The sequence below is a fragment of the Pinus tabuliformis genome, chromosome 5_1, assembly GCF_031772625.1.
Source record: "Pinus tabuliformis cultivar Carrire ecotype Pingquan chromosome 5_1, CPIR1, whole genome shotgun sequence".
NCBI lineage: Eukaryota > Viridiplantae > Streptophyta > Pinopsida > Pinales > Pinaceae > Pinus > Pinus tabuliformis.
This window is the reverse complement of record NC_142305.1, coordinates 946,433,476-946,457,585: the sequence shown is the minus strand read 5'-3', so window position 1 is coordinate 946,457,585 and position 24,110 is coordinate 946,433,476. Positions and strand designations below refer to the sequence as shown.

At 38.2% G+C, this 24,110-nt stretch overlaps 1 pseudogene; it reads right to left on the bottom strand.

The window, feature by feature from the left end:
* LOC149167901 (wall-associated receptor kinase-like 20 pseudogene) overlaps window positions 1–19,766 on the bottom strand; it is a 56,239-nt pseudogene extending 36,473 nt beyond the window's left edge.
* Window positions 19,767–24,110: the final 4,344 nt, after the last annotated feature.

The following is a 24,110-nucleotide window of genomic DNA, read 5'->3' as shown; positions in this document are numbered from 1 at the left end:
GATCAGACAATGGAGGTGAATATTGCAGCAAAGAGTTTGATAGGTACTGTTTAGAGAATGGAATTCGCAAAGAGAAGACAGTTCCAGGAACACCACAAGAAAATGGCGTGTTAGAAAGGATGAACAAGACAATCATGGAGCGTGCAAGGTGCATGAGATTGCATGTAGGATTGCCTTTACAATTTTGGGCAGATGCTGTAGATACTATTGTTTATCTAATAAACAGAGGGCCTTCAAGTTCCTTGAATGGTGGGATTCCATAGGAGGCATGGATAGGTAAAAAGGTAAACTACTCTTTTTTAAAGACTTTTGTTTGTGAAGCCTTTGTCCACATTAATAAAGAAAATAGAACAAAGCTTGAGGCAAAATCAAAGAAATGTACCTTTATTGGATATGGTGTTAATGATTTTGGTTATCACTTTTATGATTATGAAAAACACAAAATCATTAGGAGCAGAGATGTCATATTCAATGAAAAGGTTTTGTATAAGGATTAGTTGCAGGAAAAGAAACAGGAAAAAGAAAACAGAGAATACACAGTGCTTGATGAGATCACAGAAAAAGTGATGGTGCCTGAAAATCATAATGATCAATATCCAGAACAACAACCACAATAGCAACAAGCACCTCAAACACCTGAAAGTGGTGTTAGAAGATCTACTAGGATAAGTAGACCCCCTGAACGATACTCTCCTTCATTATATTATGTATTGTTGACTGATTCTGGTGAACCAAAATGTTATGAAGAAGCAGTACAGGTAGAAAATAGGAAGAAGTGGGAGCAAGCCATGAAAGAAGGGATGGACTCCTTAGCACATAACCAGACTTGGGACTTAGTCAGGTTGCCTGCAGGTAAAACAACATTGCAGAATAAATGGGTTTTCAAGTTAAAGGAAGAAGATGGAGGTAGAAAAAGGTATAAAGCTAGACTTGTGGTGAAAGGGTTTGCATAGAATAAGGGTATAGACTTTGATGAGATATTTTCTCCTATTGTTAAAATGACTTCAATCAAAACTATTTTAAGTATAGTAGCAGCTGAAGATTTGCATCTTGAGCAGTTAGATGTAAAGAAAGCCTTTCTCCATGGGGATTTGGAGGAAGAGATATATATGCAACAACCACAAAGATATGAGGTAAAAGGGAAGAAGAAACTAGTGTGCAAGTTGAAGAAGAGCTTGTATGGCTTAAAACAGGCTCCAAGGCAGTGGTATCTAAAATTTGACAAGTTTATGTCTGAACAAGGTTATACTAGATGTCACTCTAATCATTGTGTTTATCTCAAAAGGAAAAATGATGGAAGCTATATTATATTGTTATTGTATGTAGATGACATGTTTGTTGTAGGTTCTAACATGCAGGAAATAAATGTGCTCAAAAGAAAATTGGCGAACTCATTTGCAATGAAGGATTTGGGTGCTGCAAAACAAATCCTTGGTATGAGAATAACTAGAGATAGGAAGAATCACAAATTAACATTGCCTCAAAGTGAGTACATAGAAACGGTGTTGAAAAGATTTAATATGTAGAATGCAAAACCAGTTAGTATACCTTTGGCTAGCCATTTCAAATTAAGTAAGGAAGAGTGCCCTAAGACTCAGGAAGAAATGGCTTGTATGTCTAAAGTTCCATATGCATCAGTGTTTGGAAGCTTAATGTATGTAATGGTCTGCACAAGGCCTGATATTGCACATGCAGTGGGAGTTGTAAGCAGGTACATGAACAATCCAGGAAAATGACATTGGATGGCGGTGAAGTGGATTCTCAGGTATTTGAGAGGTACCACAAAACAAGCATTATGCTTTGGTGGTTCAAACATTGCTCTATAGGAATATGTTGATGCAGATATGGTAGGTGATAGAGATAACATGAGGAGCACAACAGGGTATGTGTTTACTGTAGGTGGAACGACTGCCAGTTGGGTCTCAAAACAGCAAAGTGTTGTTGCACTCTCAATAATAGAAGCAGAGTATGTTGCTACTATAGAGGCTAGTAAATAAATGATTTGGTTACAAAGGTTTCTGGATGAATTAGGTAAGAAGCAGGAATTGGGTAGGTTATACAGTGACAGCCAGAGTGCTATACATCTTGCAAAGAACTCTGCATTTCATTCCAAGACTAAACATATACAACTCAAGTACCATTTCATTGGTCAGCATTTGAAGATGGACAGTTGAAGCCGGAAAAAATACACACTAGCCAGAATCCTGCAGATATGTTAACAAAAGTTGTAACCAGGGAGAAACTGAGAATCTACTCAATTTTAATTGGTCTTCAAGTATGATGAAGAAGATGAGAAACAGCCAGGTCCAAACTGGAGTCATTTTCCAACAAATGAAGCAGCGATGGAGTTGATATAATCAGTCTCCAAGTGGGAGATTGTTGGGTGTGGAGCCTGATTATCTTCTGTATTCAAAGATATCATCACATTGGACCCCAGTTCGTAATGGGGGGGCAACGCTGCCCATAAAATATTCGCTGCAGGGGGGGTCTAGGGGGTGCAGCTGCCTTGTAAAATAGATGTAAAATTTCCTTGTCAAATTTTTAAATTTCGTAGTCAATCTGGGTCGTTCATTAGGAGGAGATCTGGCGGTAGAAGTTATATTTAATTTAGGGTTTTTTCCCTAGAAGGCAACCCCTTGCTATATATGAGGGAATTGTATTACGTCTATGTAGATCTTTATTCTGAGTGAGAAAGAGAGAGGAGATTGAGAGCGAAGAGGGAATTACAACAGATCTGTTGTAGGTTGTATCTCTTCAGTTTGTTGGATAACATAAAAGGAAGGACTGGTTGTTTCTCCGTGGACGTAGCCCAAATTGGGTGAACCACGTATATCTGTGTCTCTCTTATTTTATGCATTTTCTGTGTTTGTATTTCTGCAATATATTTTATGTGTTCTGTTGCTCTGTAATATATAATTTTATAACAATACATTCTAATTATGGAGTAAATGATTTATTTAATGATTGTATTGGATAGAATTATTACAAGACACCATGCTATATAGACTTCCATTAAGATGTTATATATGGATGATTGGTATGTAGCCAAATCTCTATATTTTATGTTTTGAACCTTACTAGTTTATGTGTGATTGGAAGTCACATATCTATAGAAAATAATGGAAAAAATTGGTTAATAGTTAATTATTAGGAAGAATGATGAAACCTTACCATGCAACTTATCTCCCTATCTTAAGTCTTAGCATTATGCGTTAAATAAGACCTTCTGACTTGTAGAAATTGAATATTCTAACATTAGACTACACAATACCTTGTTGGGCACCTTATTGGACCTTAGTCCACCAAATAGAGCCAACAAATTGTCAAAAAGATAGTGTTTTTAGAAAAGTAAGAAAATAATGTAGGACAAAAAAATGTTGATCAATAAATTCCCTTAGATATTCTAATGGTCATATCAACAAAGCAAACCTACAATTACAATGATGATAATGAGACTATGCTTGAATACATGTCTTTCCTTTTTGTATTTTTAGTGATTTAAACCAGAAATAAAACGGACCAACCCAATTCTTTAACTACCATGACATGAAATGAAATTACAATATTGAGTACAAATACACTATAACACAAATATAAAACCATCAAACCCAATACATGAAAACAAGCAAGAATGAAGGACTAAGTCTTTAATTTTCTTATATTATGGAGATTACAATATATATTGTATGCTTCTCCATCCCTATTCTATTAGTATTTCCTCCACAAACACTAACCATACCATGGAATAGCAAGGTTGGTTAAAATGTGAACCTATTTCCTTCCTTCAACTAGATTTTTTATCCAAAGAATCATGGTTAGGTTTATGATTTTGAAACTCTCTTAGATATTCCATGATGCTTCTAGAAGTAAATAGTCAAATCCCATACATCATTACCTCTAATTGTGTGAATTATGGGAATCCAACATGGATAGAACTCGAACATGCTATAAGAATTAGATATTCACCTTAGCAGGGATATCACTTTCACATATGGACTTTGTTTGACAAAAATAAACCATGTTTTGAAAGTTATCAATACATAGAAATGAAATAAATATGTTGATAACCTAATTATTTGGTGTTAGACGCCTTGTGTTTCCACTTATTTTACTTTCAAACAAATAATTTACCATTCTAGTTCAGTAATCTTGTTTCTAAAATTTGAATTAAAATAAAAATAAAATAAAAAAACAATTTTTATTTTTATTTTAATGGTGATGGTAACACTATTGAATCATTAAAAGAGAATGCTAACAAATTTATGTAGTGGTTTTGTGTTTGTACATTTGTATATTAGCGTTCATAAAAATATGAGCCATTATTCTTAATGAGACTTTTATTCATTTTATTTTAATTTATTATTTATATCTCAAAATGATGATAAATTTGTTTATATGGCCCACAAGCCACACATCCACCAAATATCTCATGTTATTAATCATTGCACATAGTTTCTCATGGGAATAATAAACATTGGAGCCTACCAACCTTACATGACCTGACAACCTTTGGGGCTTTCCTTACATGCTACATGTACGTCTTGGATTGGATACTAGATTTATTTTGTAACAGCCCTGGTTAAAAAAGTCCCTGTAAATATAAAAATATAAGACTATGGTCATGGGACACGTATTCCAAACTGAATGGTGGGAAAAAAATCCTAGTGGGTGTTCATTTGGTTTATTATGGCTATGGAAAATGGCAAAGGCTTTGGAAATGCATGAAGCATTTATTGGCATTTTATTTATGAAAATAATGGAAATTAGGAGAAAAGGAAGGTGAAAGGTCACACATTGCATGTGAGGAGGAAATTGAAGGAAAATAATGGAAAATGAATAAAATATGGGCTACATTAATAAAAAGGCTTCTGAGGATCAGTTGGCAAGTTTTTTTCTCAAGCTTGGTCAGTGTAACCTTTTGTCAGTTCAGTTTTGAAGCTCTCCCATTATTCTCTCTCTCTCTCTCTCACTCTTGGACACCTAGCTTTTTCTTAGAGCATTTCAACATTGTATCAAGAAAGGTAAAGGAGGAAAAGAGGAAGCAAAGATCAAGCAAGGAAGAGCAGGATCAAGAAACTACAACAGGATTCTTTGTAGGTATCGACTTGCATGTGTGGTTTCCTTGCTATATTTCGTGTGAATGGTGTTGCATGTGTGTCCTTGGTTCTCTTTCTGTGACTAGCATCGGTTTTTATAGGTGTGACAATGTTTTTCATCCTAGCCTTGCCATTCCTGGATAGCCATGGTTTGATGGGGTTCTCATGTTTTGGTTGATCTAGATTGCCAGATGGATTCGAATCTAAGTGAGATGGATCTCTAAATAAAAGAACACATGGCCTAGTAACCCCTGAACCATACTATGAGTTGTGATAAAGTCATATTTTGTGTTGCCTCAATGAGCCTAAGAATCCTCGAACAGTGAATGGCAGGATATACGATAAATCCTAGAGGGTGGGTTCTCTCCATCAAGCCTATTAATACTGGGATGGGATATACGATAAAGACTGGAGAGTGGAGTATCGGTTAGGGCCTACTGATCCGGTGTGGATTTCAGTAAATCTTAGACACTAGGAGACATGAAAATTCGTCACGATGTAGGTGGATAAATATGATGGCATCCATGCTTGTTTTGGCCTAATGATCTAGTGGAGATCATGGTAAAGCATGTTATTACATTTTTATTGTTTTGGCCTAGTGATCCAGTGTGGATTGCGGTAAAGCCTGGTTTCTATTGATCAAGATGAGGTGGTTTAGCCCCGGGATGCCCTGGTTGGTTATTTTGGTTTGAGACCCACATTCATGCTTGGAATATGGCACGGGGGTGATTAGCTAAAAAGAGATTTGGCTCAGCTAATCTATGGTCGGGTGAAATGTGGTAGTCCCATACCAGGTTGGATTTTTCATTCATTAATAAGAGGTTCTTTCCTTGGTATATTATGTGTAAATGTACTGGTTTAAATGTGGATTCTATGGTTGATTTATCCTTGATATTTTTTTTGTTATTATGTTGGTTATAAGCATGTATTATGACAGTGATGATGTATGGATCTCCTCATGTTTTGATTTGTAAATGAATGAACAATGTATCTATGACCTAATAGATGATAATGCAGATAATGATACATGGAAACAATGCTTCTTAGTGATTCTCAGATAAGTATGAGGACCCTATGCTTGGATATGTTGTTTAAACCTATAGATTACATATTTGTGAAATGTTTGAAGAAATGCTTGTCATGGATAGTAGGGGTGCAGTCAAGTCCTTGTTCAAGTAATTGCAATTGTATCATTATTATGTTTTTATCTTTTAGTTTTGAAAGTGTCATGGAATTTTGGACAATGACATGGGCTCTAGGCCTAAAAAAGTGGTAGAAATCTTCGAGTCGCCTGCATGGGGCTGAGGAGAAAAGTCCCTAGACGCACCCATTCCTTGTTGTGGGAGCTATTGGAGCCTCCCAGATGCACCCTTTTCCATATCAAGGGAGTGTCCAGGGGTTTAATGGTCTAAAAACTCAATGAGATCCAAGAACTGGTCATGGGGATGACTGGGAAGAATTTTGGGAGTCCTATAGCAAGTATAGAAGGTCCGTGTAGTGGATTTCCTTCGACTCCAGTTCCTTAAGGTCACTTAGGAGGTTGAATCCCATTATAGTGGCCTCTCGTCACATATTTACCCTAGTTACTTGGGTAGATGTGGGATGAGGGTGTTACAGAATGGTATTAGAGTGGGTTGCGCTCTCTTTGGGTCATATATGATACCACAGAGTGGTATCAGAGCAGGTTATGCTCTCTTTGGTACATATCTGATACCACATAGTGGTATAAGAGAAGGTTTCGTTCTCTTTGGGTGGTGTCTGGTTGATGATCTCTTTATGTGATATCTGATACCACAAAGTGGTATTAGAGCATGGTTCACCCCTCAGACTGGATGAGCAGTGTGTTGATCATGCATTGATGTCGATTTAATATGTGTTCCTTATGCTTGTAGTCAATGTTCTTGTTGCATTTGCATAGTTTTCATCATGTTGTGTGATGTCTCCATGTGAAGGTTGATGGTGTTGTTGTGGGATTTGTTGTCATGAGTATATGGTTGTATATGCATTTGTGATGCATGTCGGTGTTTATATGTTGTTACGCATGCATTTTCATGGTGAAGGTTGTTGTGCATAAGGTCATTTTATGCAATTAGGTCATCATGATGATATTAGTTGTTATGATGCTAATTTGTTGGCTAAGATAGGGTAGGAGATGCAGATCATTAAGGTGAAGTTGCAACAATGGACTTCGGGGTAAGAGCAGATCATCATACAGGTTTGTATGGTGGGCATGTAGGTATGTTGGTTAATGTTTGTTATAGGCATTAGGGTTACTGATATGCTTTTCATTCTATTCTTATTATGGTTACATGTATGATAAATGCTAGTTGATTAGTGTAGTCATATGCACATGTGTCAGATAGTCATGAATGATAGTAACATGTGGTTGTATGCATTTCTATTGTTGTTTTATGATAGTTAATTTTATTATTATGTTATATGTTGTTGATGAGCATGTTATGTGTTAGTCAATGATTAGGGTTATTACATTAATATCTTGATGTTATATGTATCATGCTAAATTGGATTGGCCTATGCAAATGGTTAGGATTATGACATTAAGGTATTAGTTTGACTATGCCATCTATTTTATGTTTGAGTGTATGATTATGCCATCTAGTTGGTTTATTTAACATGGTATGTTTGCAAGTTGGTTGAATGTTTGATGAATTGCATAATATGACCATGTGTATGTAAGATTTCTCAAAGGAATGATCTTGTTTTAAGATGGTTTTGCTCACACATACAGTGTTGAGATAGTTGATATGTACTTGAGTGTAAGTTTGTGACAGTTGTAGCATTATGTCTAATGACTATGAATTATGACATGACTGTTAGTCTTGGTAAAGGTTGATTTCAAATTAGTAGATATGTTGTCTTGATCTTTGGAACATATGGCTGACATGTCTATTCAGTTACAAGGAAACGTGATTGGCACAACAAGGTAAGATAATTTGTATATTGTTACATTTATTTATGCACTAACAATTATGTGTTATGGAAGTATTATACAAATAATTGCATGGCAAAGAAATGAAGAAGGCTTAGGTTGAGCTTTCACTTGGAAGCATTGGGAACCCATGGGGATTTGGTCAGGTGTCTATTGAAATTCTTGTGCTTTCATTACCTTGTCATTTTCTTGCACTTGATTTGCAATTTTGTTATGTCTAGTGCATGATCATGCCACTTTGTTTGTGGTGTCGTATTGTTATTGGTTTTCATGATTTTATTCTTGTTTGTTTCTTGTTCTTGCCTTTTATGTTTTGAGGATCTTGGGAATTGGTTGGAGAGAAGAAATTTGATGGAACTCTGGGAGAGTTGTGTGGAACCCAACAGGTAATGAAAGACTCGGATGAAGTTGGTGCATGTGTAAGGGAAGCTAAAGGTAAGAGTATGATAGTTGGCTAAGTTGGTTGGGTCCATTAGTGTAAATGGATGGTGGCAGGACAATCATGAGAAAGCTAACAGGAAAGGTAAAGTGAATGGATGTGAGGCATATGATTCCTTGGCTATGTTGGGAACGATTGTTCTCAATGTTGTGCATGTTGTGCATGGATAAAGGGAGTTCTCTTAACCTTGACCTTATGATATTTGGTAATTATGTTGTGATCATGTTTATGCTAATGTTTATATATATGCATATATATGTATGTATGTATGTATGTATGTCATTGTCTGACAAGATCATGATTGTTTTATGTTGATGTTTATATGTATATATGTGTGTGTGTGTGCATATCGTTGTCTGACAGGGTCATCAGGAATCGTTCTTGTGGAGGAATGATTGCTTATGCAGGTGAATGGCATGAAGAGATTCTTGGTTCATGAGGAATCAAGTGGGAAGAGTAGCCTGAAAAATATCTGAGGTTAGTATCATGTGGATATGAATTGATATTATGTGATTATACTATGTCTATGTTTATGTTATGGATAGGCTAATGTTGAGAGATACATCAGCGGAATGAAAACAACGTGATCCGCGACATGCTAGGATAAGCATGGATGGCGGAGAGACACTGGAAGCAAGGTTGCTTGGTAGAGGCAGTGTGGTCTTGGATGTGCAGTGCTATTGTTGTGTATATGTTGTGCATATTTTATATTCAGTGATTGTACCTATGGTGTTGTGTGCATATTGCATATGTAGTGCTGGGTATAGATGGTGCTATGTACATGTTGGATATGCAGTGTTGTGTACACATCGTACAGTGTGCATGATAGATATGCAATGTTGTGTGCATATGGTGTTGTGTCCATGTTGGATATGTAGTGTTGTGTACATATGATGCTATGTACATGTTGTATATGTAGTGTTATGTACATATGGTGTTGTGTGCATGTTGTACAAGTGGTACTATGTACATATGGTGTTGTGTGCATGATTGTACATATGGTGTTGTGTGCATGTGGTGTTGTGTACATGTTGTACATGTGGTGCTGTGTGCAGGGGGTGTTGTGTACATGTCGTGCATGTGATGCTTTGTACATGTAGTGTCATGTACATGTCATGTATGTGGTACTGTGTACATGTGTTATTGTGTACATGTTGTACAGGTGGTGTGGTGTACATGTGGCGCTGTGTATGCATTGTGCAAGTGGTGTCGTGTACATGTGATGTTGTGCACATGTTGTGAAGGTGGTGTTGTGTACATGTGGTACTATGTACATGTTGTACATATGGTACTTGTGTACATGTGGTATTGTGTGCATGTCACACGTGTTGTTTTGTGGGCAGGCGGTACTACGTATGTGCATTTTGTAGTCGTGGTATTGTGACATATGTATTCATTGTGTTGTACTTTGTGTACGTATTTGTGTTGTGTTGTACATCGGGTGTATATGTATGTATTGTGTTGTGGTGTACATCAAATGTAGTATTATTTATTGTGTTGTGTTGTACATTGGGTGTAGGTGTATGTGTGGTATGTCATGTGTAGGTGCATGTATTTCATGGTTTTGTATGTCGTGTGTCGTTGTATGTGTGTGATGCACACTATGTGTATGTGCACATGGTTGAGGAGAAGGCACTAGGTGTTTTTTGGGTGTGGCAACCGATCTGGTGTGTGTACAGAATAAGGAAAAAGGTAGAAGCTAAGGATTGATTAAAATATAAGTATCAGTATTTTATTTCAACTTTATTATGCATGTGATTTATTATTTTGGTATATGATGAATACATGTGATCTCTGATTCTGGTTTATGATGGTTACATGTGATTTATTATTTTGATCTAAGATGGTTTTGTTTTGAACTAACTTGATTTGATATGTTTATACATGATGATTTGGTCAAAGATGCAAGTTTGACTTGTTGTGATAGGAAGTGAATAGAATTGCAAGTGTACCTTGTTGATAGGCCACCACTGAGGTATGATTTGAAGTTATTTCAATTTATTTTGAATCTCATGGAAACTATGTGCTTGGTATAAGAAAGCATGAAATGCCCGGTTGGGTGGTCGAAACTAATGGCGAGCATTAGCAGCAACAACGAAAGGAATTGGAACGGGAAGTAGTATGTTGGTAAAGAATTTTGGAGTAAGGTCATTATTGGACACTGGTACCCAATAGTGTCCATTGATTTCCATGAGCATGCTATGACTGGTATGATGGTTTTAAGGCATGGATATAGCTTGTTTTTGGAAATTCTGATATGAGGAAACCTTGTCGAGGGATGGACTTCTCAGGATGGGTGCCCTAGCGGAACTTGGAAGGTATGTGATTGCACAAAAGGGGGTGACCAGATTGGCCGAGGGACTGTGTAGTAGAAAATGGAAGGCCGAGGGTATACCTGTGTTGGTAATTAGCATTTCCAGATGAAATAAAATGCACATTGGGAGTGTGCCCTGGAAAAATGAGTTGGTAATTGTTCACTGAGAGGACAAGTGGCACAGGATTAAAGCGTTGGACATTGGATGCAGATTTGACCTTGCAATAGATTTTGGACTTCCTGGGAAGAAGTTGAACCCTGGTATTACTTTAAGGGTGGAGTTGTGAGCCTTTGGACTCCCTTTTTCTAGATGCATACATCATATCATTTTATTTGTTGGTTGAGAAAATGTGCATATGTGTATATGTGTGTATTATTGTAAATATTGTATCAAGCTGGATTTATAAAGCTCCATATATAGTATGATTATTTGTTGGGTTGAAGAAAATGTTTATGTGTGTATATGTGGTTATTATTGTAAATATCGTAATGGGTTGTGTTATAAAGCTCCAGTAATTGGTATGTTTGTCATGTTTTAGCAGATGGTCATTATAAATACTGCAACGAGATATGTTCTAAAGCTCCATGGGAAGTATGTTATTTTCAGCGTCTTTCTGGTTATGGGTGTCATTGAACACCGAGGATAGTGTTCCCCCAAGGGGGAGGGTTTTGTACTAGCCCTGGTTAAAAAATTTCATGTAAATATAAAAATATAAGACCACGGTCATGGGACAAGTATTCCAATTTGAATGGTGGGAAAAACATCCTAGTGGCTGTTCATTTGGTTTATTATGGCTAAGGAAAATGGCAAAGGCTTTGGAAAGGCATGAGAAATTTATTGCCATTTTATTTATGAAAATAATGGAAATTAGGAGAAAAGGAAGGTGAAAGGTCACAAGTTGCATGTGAGGAGGAAATTTAAGGAAAATAATGGAAAATAAAGAAAATATAGGCCTCATTGACAAAAAGGCTTCTAAGGATCAGTTGGAAAATTTTTTGCTCAGGCTTGGTTAGTGTAACCTTTTATCAATTCAATTTTGGAGCTCTCTCATTAGTCTCTCTCTCTCTCTCACTCTTGGACACCTAGAGTTTTATTGGATCATTTCAGCATTGGATCAAGAAAGGAAAAGGAGGCAAAGAGAATGTAGAGATCAAGCAAGGAAGAGAAAGATCAAGAAGCTACAGTGGGATTCTTTCCAGGTATTGACTTGAATGTGTGGTTTCCTTGCTATATTTGGTATGCATGGTGTTGAATATGTGTTCTTGGTTCTCTTTCTATCATTGGCATGTGTTTTTCCAGGTGTGACAGTGTTTTTCAGCCTTGCCTTTCCATTTCTAGATAGTCATGATGTGATGGGGTTCTCATGTTTTGGTTGAGTTGGATTGTTGGATGGATTTGAAGCTGAGTGAAGTCGATATCTAAATAAAAGAACACATGGCCTAGTAACCCCTGAACCAGACTATGGGATGTGGTAAAGCCGGATTTTTGGTTTCCTTGGTGAGCCTATGAATCCTCGACCAGTGAATGGTGGTATAGACGGTAAATTCTAGAGGTGGGTGCTCTCCATCAGGCCTAGTAATCCCGTGATGGGATATACAGTAAATCCTGGAGAGTGGAGTATTGATTAGAGCCTAATGATCTGGTGTGGATTGTAGTAAAGCCTAGAGACTAGGAGACAAGAAAATTCCTCATGGTGTAGGTGGAGAAATCTGGTGGCATCTATGCTTGTTTTGGCCTAGTGATTTGATAATCACCCTATGAGTGACCTCAGTTAAAGATTTATTGAATAAAGGTATTACAGACTCATATGTTGGTGTGTGTCTATGTTATTTAGGCAACGGATTGATCAGATTGCAAATACACAAACACTTGGAATGAGAAACAGTAAGCAAATACAAGAACACAAGAAATTAATAAGGATTTCACCCTCTTCTCCAGGGCTACATATCTGGTCCAGCTTTCAGTGGTGGCCTTATTTTATTGTGTCTTAAGCAGAGAATTACAATGCAGGACCTCAATATGAGTCTCCTGAAGTAGATTTGCTTGGCAGGGTGGTACTTGGATTCCCCAAGCCACTGGAGTGCACAGACTCTTTTCCTACCAACTCTTTGACCTCTCTGGTCTGACGAATCTTCTCAGGGATGGCTTGAATCTCTCAAGCTGTCTGGTGCTCGACTCTACCTTTAGTCAGCTCGGCCCTCTGTCTTCTTTCTACTTTTTTTTTTCTTCACTGCCTTCTTTGCTTCTCTGTCTTCTTTCTTTGGTTCCTCCTCTCCATGTGTCTTCTGTTCTTTGTTCATGGCTTTAAGGCCATTCGAGCTCATGGTTGTTCAGTTCCTCTTCCACCTCCATCGAATCGCCTACTGCAGCTGTGCTTGGAGTTCCCTGTTTGGTGTCATCATCAGGCTCACAGGGAGTGGCCACATGTCCTCCTGTAAACTGCGCCAGCCTGCTTCGTCAGTTCAATTCTTTGGTTACGTCATGGAATGAGTCTTCCACCACCTTGGTAGTCAAAGAAAACCTCAAATTCTTCCAAATCATGGCTTATTCCCTCATTAAATCCGATCTTTCCGTCAAGCATGATGTCAACCGTCAGATCTAGATCCCCCAGATCCAATGCCATCCACTCATTTCATGCAGTTGACTTGCTCAACCGTTAGGGTGCGATGAGCGGCATCTTTCTCTCTCCTCCACTTGCCATGCGTCATCCGTTGAGTGGAATCGCTCTGTTTTCGCCAATTCCACTTACCGTTTGAGGGTGCCCCCGATCAATATTGTCGGTTTTCAAAGCACGGGTCTCGCCTTGTCCATTAGCTTTTTCCCCACGGTTCTCTCAGCTCTCCATGCGACTGAGCACTCGGGGCTTCACCATTTTGAGGGTTTTGGTTGAGTGATGCATGACTAAGTGCTAATCGTGCATCAAAAACTCCCTCTATTTCCTGATCTAGGCCTCCCAGGGAATAATTTCGCCTCTCGTGCAGTCTCCATGGGCCTCGGTCAGCGTGCTTTGACCGAGGTCCTCATCGTTCCATGCTGGCTGCCAACTTCCACTGGTTTAGAGGTGTTTTTGATCGCTGTTTTGAATTCTTTGATGTCTGTCCTGACCTGATACAGTCATGGTTCTTTTGATTATTCTTCATGGATCCAATTCGGATCACAGCCTTCCCACTGAAAAGCTTTTGGACCACCAAAAGTTGGTTTTCAAGCATCGACTAAGTGAGGGTATTGTTGTCTCACTTGTCCAATCTCAATCCACTTTGCACTGCTTGGCTTTGAACCCTTGAGCCCAACCCTGAGGTACTCAACATCTCCCCTACATGTTGTCCTCACCTTCCTGTCCAGCACTGTGTCTTCCTACAATTCATTAAGATATTCAGGTAGTAGGTCATCGATAGAAGGCAATTGACTCTACTCTTCAAGGTCCTCAATCATCAAAGGTTCAAACAATATGAAGCAATCTACATTTATGACTGAGTAGATGTGCATGTAAGCTGGTAGATCAAGGTGAAAATCATTTTCACCAATCTTCTCAAGTATATTGAAGGGTCCATACCTGATCGGCTTTAGCTTCTTACCTTCACCTTGCATCCTGTCCTTACTAATATACAGCCAGACCTGGTCACCAACTTGGAAACTATGCTCCATCTGATGCTTGTCATGCCTAGCCTTGTATTTGGCTTGGCTCTTTTCCAGTTGTTCCTGTACTGCCTGGTGGATCTCCTGGATCTGTTCAATGAACCTAGTTTCCCTATCCACATCACTGTGTCCATAAACCACGGTATCTTTACCAAAGACAAAATCCAAAGGAGACCTTGGTGTGAAACCAAAACAGGTCTCAAAAGGAGATCTATGTGTAGAAGAATGATTTTCTTTGTTGTAAGCATGCTGCACATAACACAAATGTTCATCCCAAAGTTTAGGATGTTCGCTGCAATATCCTCTCAGTAATTGGATCACTGTCCTGTTAACTACTTTTGTATGGCCATTAGTTTGTGGATGAAAAGTTATGCTTTTCTTCAGTTTGGTGTCCATCAGTTCCCACAGACTTGACCAAAACTCCCCCACAAATCGAGTGTCTCGATCAGATACAATGGAAGTGGGTAATCCAAAATGAACCCATACATGTTCAAAGAACAATTTTTTAGTCTGCTCAGCTATAATCTGTTTATTACCAGGTATCAAAATACACATTTTGTTGAACCTATCCACAATAACATACAAATAATCATGACCTTTCCTAGATTTAGGCAGACCTCCAACAAAATCTATGGAAACACTTTCCCAAGGGTGAGAAGGAACTGGCAATGGAGTGTACAAGCCTAGTTTTCTGTTACTGGGCTTGCTTTTAGCACACATAGCACACCCTCTTACATATCTAGAAACTGTCTCATTCATTTTCGGCCAATAACAAAACCTTTGCAGTTGTGCAACCGTTTTACTTACCCCAAAGTGACCTGATACCAGAGAAGTGTGTGCTTCCCTAATTATCTTTATTCTCTCAGTTTGTGGAATGCAGAGTTTCCCACAATGATATAAGAGTCAGTCCTTTACATGATAATCCAATTCTTCTACTCTTTTGCCTTGACTCAAAGTTGCATATACATCTTTAAAGTCCATATCCTGAGCATATTGTTCAATGTAGCTTTCATGTAGTACATAATTATGCTTAAGTATAGTATATGCATTTATAATGGGTCTAGATAATATGTCTACAACTTTGTTATGTATGCTCTTTTTATATCTGATGACTAAATGAAACTGTTGTAGAAAACCCATCCATCTGCAGTGTCTTGATTGTTGCAACTTAGTTTGGGAGTGCAGATATTGAAGTGGTTGATGATCAGTATGTATTACTATCTCTTTGCCCATTAAGTAATGTTTCCACTTTTTCACACTCTGAACTAATGCACACAATTCTTTATCATATGTAGGATAGTTAACTATTGCAGGATTAAAATTCTCAGAATGATAGAATATGGGTTCATTGTGCTGTGTCAACACTGCTCCCATGGCATAGTCACTGGCATCTATTTAGATCTCAAATGGTCTTTGCACATCAGGGAGTGCTAGTACAGGGGTTGTACTAATATTTTCTTTCAAGGTGTCAAAGGCTTTCTGATGTTTGCATCCCCATTGAAACACCTTGTTCAATCCTATTAAATCATGTAAGGGAGATGCAATTGAGGAAAAGTTAGAAATGAACTTCCTCCAATATTGTGCTGCTCCTAAGAAGATTCTCACTTCTGTAGCAGACTTGAGTTTAGGCCAGTTCACAATGACTTCCACTTTAGAGGGATATATTTTCAATTCACCACCCCCTACTATATGTCCCAAGTAGTTTAGAGATGTTTTTCCAAATTCACATTTTGAGAGTTTAACATAAAGTTTTTCTCTTTTCAAAACATCTAGTGTCTGCTTAACATGCTTTAAATGTTCTTCCAATGTTTTACTAAAAATCAGAATGTCATCCAAGTACACAATAACAAAATCATCAAGAAAAGGTTTGAGTACATCATTCATTAATATCATGAAAGTAGCAGGAGCATTAGTTAAGCCAAAAGGCATAACCAACCACTCATACAATCCCTGCTTTGTTTTAAAAGCAGTCTTACATGCATCTTGTTCTGCAACTCTGACTTGATGGTATCCAGTGTGCAAGTCTAGCTTGGTGAAATAAACAACTTCCTTCAATTGATCTAAAAAATGATCTATGCGAGGAAGGGGATAATGATTTTTTAGTGTTATCTTATTCAGTGCTCGGTAATCAATGCACATTCTCCATGAGCCATCTTTCTTTCTCACCAAAACGATTGGTGACCCACATGGTGATGTGCTAGGCCTGATGAACCCCTTCTCGAGCAACTCCTACACCTACTTCTTGATTTCAACATTCTCTAAAGCAGACAACCTATACATTCCAATATTACGCAATGGAACATCTTGCTACAAAATAATATCATGTACTATTCCATTTTTGGGTGGCAGACCTTTAGGTTCTTGAAATAATACATCGTACTCTGAAACAACCTTTTCTATATCAGCTTGTTGTCCAGCATTACAGCCCTCAAATACATTGGTTTTATCAGGTTTCTTTTCCTTTACAACCATCAATAAGAATTGTTTGCATGAATTTATCATTCTTTTCATCTGCCCCGAGTTTATGAGAGTATAATTATTCTTGAGCTTATGAGCTCTTACAAAGTATTCAATTCCATCTTTAACAAGTAGATACTTGTTCTCAGCTCTATAGAAGATAGCCTTCCTATCATACAAGTAAGGACTTCCTAAAACAATTCCACATATATCCAAAGGAATTATGTCTAACTCAACCTCATCTACAAATGCTGACCCAAATGAAAACTTGACTTTGCACTGTCTAGTCACTTGTAGTTGTGCTTTATCATTCAACCATCCTAATGGGTATGGTTTCATATGAGGTGTAGTTGTTAATCCAAATTTATTTACAATTGCTTCAGAAATTAGATTTACTTGTGAGCCACTATCAAACAAAGTATCAATCTTTTGATATTTGGAAACAACTCGAATATGGAAAAGCTCATGTCTTTTTCTCTCATTTTCTTCAACAATAACAGATTGAGCAGAATTACTAGTAGATCCTTCAGAATTCCTACCTTTTATACCTGTGGCTGCAATGGTTGTTTCATCTCCCAAGTCTGACCGCAAAACCTTATGAATAGCTGCAACAGTCTTCTTCTTCTTGCCCTCGAACTTCTTAGGTCTCAGCTCTAGATACAAAATCCAACAATGCTCATCATCATGCCCATCCTTTTTACAGTGAGTGCATGAAGCTTTGCTTTTCTGTGCAGTGTTAGCCTTCCTTGCTTTCCACTTCTGCTTTCTTTTCTCCTTGCTCTTGCTTGCAATGGGTTGGGATGGTCCCCCAACTTCTGGATTTCCATTCTTTCCTCTAGCTTCTAGATGAGTAGCTTGTACAGATACCTCATCTATACTAGTGGGATTAAACATGAGGATGGTATGCCTCATGTAGCTGTGTAGACCACCAACGTACTTCAAAAGAGTCTTTGGTGAGTCTAATGAGATCCCTATAATCAATGCTCTCTTTCTAAATTCTTGAGTGTACCCTTGCACACTTTGCCCTTTCAACTGCTGAAGAGTTTGCCAACTCATCATGGCTTGTTGCATGTAGGCCAATGGATAGAATTGCTTCTTGATTGCAGAAACAAAGTCACTCCAGACAGAGATAGTCTTACCATATCTTTTCATATCAGCTTGGGTTCTTCCTTCCCACCAAACCAAGGCAGTGCCTCCTAGGCGTAGGCTTGCCAGCTGAATCTTACTCTTGTCTGAGTCTATGTTCTGTACTCTGCAATACACATCAATTTGTCTAATCCAGTTGTCCAACTTTTCAGCATTTAACTCTCCATCATATATAGGCAAGTCAAATTTAACATCTAGCTTGATCAAAGATGCTTTCTTATTATGCACAGGGCTATTAGGAGGTGTGAGAAAGCTTTCCTCTTTCCCTTTTCCCTTGGAGTGGTCATGGAAGTGAGACTCATCTTCTTCTTTATCTTGTTTAGAACCTGAGGAATCTTCATCCTTATGCTTTCTAAAGTCCCTATACATTTCTTCTACCATAGACTTTATAGCTAGGAAACTTTCTATGAATTGAGGGTCTGGCCCCACAGAACCTTCTTCTGACATTGTCTTCCGAGGATAGACTCTCCCAATTTCAGGATTAGTTTCGACCAAATCTCCTTCTCCTAATTTAAGCTTTGATCTAGTGAGCATTCAACAGCGAAACCAACACAAGCTTGTCTAACCTTACAGCCTTAAACTCTGATACCACTTGATCTGATAATCACCCTATGAGTGACCTCAGTTAAAGATTTATTGGATAAAGGTGTTACAGACTCATATGCTGGTGTGTGTCTATGTTATTTAGGCAACGGATCAATCAGATTGCAAATACACAGACACTTGGAATGAGAAACAACAGAAAAATACAGTAAGCAAGTACAAGAACACAAGAAATTAATAAGGAGTTCACCCTATTCTCCAGGGCTACATCTCCGGTCCAACTCTCAGTGGTGGCCTTATTTTATTGTGTCTTAAGCAGAGAATTACAATGTAGGAGCTCAATATGAGTCTCCTGAAGCAGATTTGTTTGGCAGGGTGGTACTTGGATTCCCCAAGCCACTAGAGTGCACAGACTCTTTTCCTACCAGCTCTTTGACCTCTCTGGTCTGATGGATCCTCTTAGGGATGGCTTGAATCTCTCAAGATCTATGGTGCTTGACGCTACCTTTGGTTAGCTCAGCCCTCTGTCTTCTTTCCTTTTTGCTTCACTGCCTTCATTGCTTCTCTGTCTTCTTTCTTTGGTTCCTCCTCTCCTTGTGTCTTCTATTCTCTATTCATGGCTTTAAGGCCATTTGAGCTCATGGTTGTTCGGTTCCTCTTCCACCTTCGTCGAATCGCCTACTGTGGTTGTGCTTGGAGTTCCCTATTCGGCGTCATCATCAGACTCACAAGGAGTGACCACATGTCCTCCTGTAATCAACCTGCTTCGTCGGTTCAATTCTTCGATTACGTTGTGGAATGAGTCTTCTGCCACCTTGGCGTTCAAAGTGGACCTCAAATTCTTCCAAATCGTGGCTTATTCCCTCGTTAAATCTGGTCTTACCATCGGGCATGATGTCAACCGTCAGATCTGGATCCCCCAGATCCAACGCCATCCGCTCATTTCGCGCAGTTGACTTGCTCGACTGTTAGTGCGTGATGAGCGGTGGTTTTCTCTCTCCTTCGCTTGCCACATGTCGTCTGCTGAGTGGAATCGCTCCATTTTCGCCAATTCCGCTTACCGTTTGAGGGTGCCCTCGATCAATACCGCCGGTTTTCAGAGCGCGGGTCTCGCCTTGTCCTTTAGCTTTTTCCCCACAATTCTCCCGACTCTCCATGCGACCAAGCACTCGAGGCTTCTCCATTTCGAGGGTTTTCACCCAACGATGTGCGATTAGCGTAGCACTAAGCGCTAATTGCACATCAAAAACTCCCTCTGTTTCCCGATCTAGGCCTCCCAGGGGCTAATTTCACCTCCCATGTAGTCTCCATGGGCCTCGGTCAGTGCGTTTTGACTGAGGTCCTCGTCGTTCCACGCTGGCTGCCAACTACCACTGGTTTAGAGGTGTTTTTTATCGCTGTTTTGAATTCTTTGATGTCTATCCCAACCTAATACAGTCGTGGTTCTTTTGATTATTGCTCATGGATCCAATTCGGATAACCTAGTGATCTAGTGGAAATCATGGTAAATGTTGTTATTACATGTTTATTATTTTGGCCTAGTGATCTAGTGTGGATTACAGTAAAACCTAGTCTATATTGATGAGGGTGAGGTGGTTTAGCCTCAGGATGCCCTCGTTGGTTCTTTTGGTTTGAGTCCCACATTCATGCTTGGAATATGGCATGGGGATGATTGGCTAAAGAGAGATTTGGCTCAACCAATATATGGTCGGGTGGAACGTGGTAGTCCCATACCGAGTTGGCTTTTGCATTCATCAATAAGAGGTTCTTTCATTAGTATATTATGTGTAAATGTACTGGTTTATATGTGGATTCTATTGTTGATGTATCCTTGATATTTTTGTTTTTATTATGATGGTTATAAGCATGTATTATGACAATGATGATGTATGGCTCTCCTCATGTTTTGATTTGTAAATGAATGAACAATGTATCTATGACCTAATCAATGATAATGTAGCTAATGATATAAGGGAACAATGCTTCTTAAAACATGTTATTACATGTTTATTGTTTTGGCCTAGTGATTCGATGTGGATCGCAGTAAAGCCCGGTTTCTATTGATGAGGGTGAGGTGGTTTAGCCTCAAGATGCCCTAGTTGGGTCTTTTGGTTTGAGTCCCACATTCATGCTTGGAATATGGCATGGGGGTGATTGGCTGAAGAGAGATTTGGCTCATCCAATCTATGGTCGGGTGGAACATGGTAGTCCCATTCTGGGTTGGATTTTGCATTCATTAATAAGAGGTTATTTCTTGGTATCTTATGTGTAAATGTATTGCTTTATAGGTTGATTATATGGTTGATGTATCCTTGATATTTATGTTGTTATTATGTTGGTTATAAGCATGTATTATGACAGTGATGATGTATGACTCTCCTCATATTTTCATTTGTAAATGAATGAACAATGTGTCTATGACCTAATAGATTATAATGTTGCTAATGATATAAGGGAACAATGCTTCTTAGTGATTCTCAAATAAGTATGAGGCCCCTATGCTCAGATCTATTGTTTAAACCTGTAGATTACATATTTGTGACATGTTTGAAGAAATGTTTGTCATGGCTAGTAGGGGTCCATTCAAGTCCTTGTTCAAGTAATTGTATTTGTATTAATATTTTGTTGCTATCTTTTAGTTTTGAAAGTGTCATGGAGTTCTCGGCAGTGACCTGGGATCTAGGCCTAAAAAAGTGGCACAAATCTCATAATCATGGGCACAAGACTGAGGAGAAAAGTCCCCAGATGCACCCTTGTCCATATCAAGGGAGCTTCCAGGGGTTTAATGATCTAAAAACTTAGTGGGACCTAGGGACTAGTCATGGGGATGACTAGGAAGGCTTCTGGGAGTCTTGTAGTAGGTATAAAAGGTATGTTTTGTGGGTTTCCATTGATTCCACTTCCTTAAGGTCACATAGGAGGTTGAATCCCATTATAGTGGCCTCTTATCACATATTTACCCTAGTTGGACAATTACTTGGGTAGATGTGGGATGAGGGTATTACACAATGGTATCAGAGTGACTAGCGCTCTCTTTGGGTCATATCTGATACCACAGAGTGGTATGAGAGTGGGTTGCGCTCTCTTTGGGTCATATTTGATACCACATAGTGGTATCAGAGCGAGTTTCGTTTTCTTTGGGTAGTGTTTGGTTTATGTTCTCTTTGTCTGATATTTGATACCACAAAGTGGTATAAGAGCATGGTTCAGCCCTCGGACTAGATGGGCGGTGTGTTGGTAATGCATTCATGTCGGTTTCATATGTGTTCCTTATGCTTGTAGTCCATGTGCTTGTTGCATGTGCATGGTGTTGATCATGGTTGTAGTGATGCCATCATGTGAAGGTTGATGGTGTTGTTGTGGGATGTATCATCATGAGTGTATGGTTGTATATCCATTTGTTATGCATGTTGGTGTGTATATGTTGTTATGCATGCATTCTCATGGTGAAGGTTGTTATGCATAAGGTCATTGTATGCAACTAGGTCATCATGATGATATTGTTTGTTATGATGCTAATTCCTTGGTTGAGATAGAGAAGGAGATGCATATCATTAAAGTGAAGTTTCAACAGTGGAATTCGGGGTAAGAGAAGATCACCATACAGGTTTGTATGGTTGGCATGCAGGTATGTTGGTTAATGTTTGTTATAAGCATTAGGGTTACTGATATGCTTGTTATTATATTATTATTATGGTTACATGTATGATAAATGCTAGTTGCTTAGTGTAGTCATATGCACATGTATCAGATAATTATGAATGATATTAAACTGTGGTTGTATGCATTGCTATTGTCATTTTATGATAGTTAACTTGATGATTATGTTATATGTTGTTGATGAGCATGTTATATGTTAACTTGTTGTTATATATTAGTTAATGGTTAGGGTTATTACATTAAGAACTTTATGTTACATGTATCATGCTAAATTGGATTGACCTATGCAGATGGTTAGGGTTATGATATTAAGATATGAGTTTGACTATGTCATCTATTTGATTTTTGAGTGTTTGATTATGCCATCTAGTTGATTTATTTAACATTGTATGTTTGCAAGTTGGTTGAATGTTTGATGAATTGCATAATATGACCATGTGTATGTAATATTGCTTGAAGGAATGATCTTGTTTTAAGATAGTTTTACTCACACATATGTATTAAAATAGATGATATGTACTTGAGTGTAGGTACGTGACAGTTGAATCATTATGTCTAATGACTACGAGTTGACTATGGATTATGACATGATTTTTAGTGTTGGTAAAGGTTAATTTCAAATTAGTAGATATGTTGACATGATCTTTGGAACATGTGGTTGACATGTGTGTTCAGTTACAAGGAAGTGTGATTGGCACAACAAGGTAAGATAATTGGTATATTGTTACATTTTTTTATGCACTGACAATTATGTGTTATGGCAGTATGATAGAGAGAATTGAATGGAAAAGAAATTTCCATGGAATCTTGAAGAAGGATTAGGTTGAGCTTTCCCTTGGAAGCATTGGGAACCCATGGAGATTGAGTCATGGTGTCTGTTGAGAGTCTTGTGCTTTTGGTACCTTGTCATTTTCTTGCGCTTGATTTGCAATTTTGTTATGTCTAGTGCATGATCATGCCACTTTGTTTGCGGTGTCGTATTGTTATTGGTTTTCATGATTTTCTTCTTGTTTGTTTCTTGTTCTTTCCTTTTATGTTTTGAGGGCCTTGGGAATTGGTTGGGAAAGAATAAAGTTGATGGAACTCTGGGAGAGTTGTGTGGAACCCAATAGGTAATGAAAGACTTAGATGAAGTTGGTGCATGTGTAAGGGCAGCTAAAGGTAAGAGTATGATAGTCAACTAAGTTGGTTGGGTCCATTAGTGTAAATGGATGGTGGCAGGACAATCATGAGAAAGCTAATAGGAAAGGTAAAGTGAATGGATGTGAGGCATCTGATTCCTTGGCTATGTTGGGAGCATTTGTTCTCAATGTTATGCATGTTGTGAATTGATAAAGGGAGTTCTCTTAAACTTTACCTTATGATATTTGGTAATTATGTTGTGATCATGTTTATGCTAATGTTTATATATAGGCATGCATATATGTATGTATGTATGTTGTTGTCTGATAGAATCATGATTGTTTTATGTTGATATATATATATATATATATATATATATGTGTGTGTGTGTGTGTTTATGTATATATATATATATATGTTTGTGTGTGTGTGTGTGTGTGTGTGTGTGTGTGTGTGTGTATGTATGTATGTATGTATGTATGTATATATGTATGTATGCATACTGGTGTCTGACAAGGTTATCAGGAATCGTTCTTGTGGAGGAAACATTGCTTATGTAGGTGAATGACATGAAGAGATTCCTGGTTAATGAGGAATCAAGTGAGAAGAGTATGCTGACAGATCTCTGAGGTCGGTATCATGTGGATATGAATTGATATTATGTTATTATACTATGTCTATGTTTATGTTTTGGAAAGGCAAATGTTGAGAGATACATCAGCGGAATGAAAATAGCGTGATTTGCG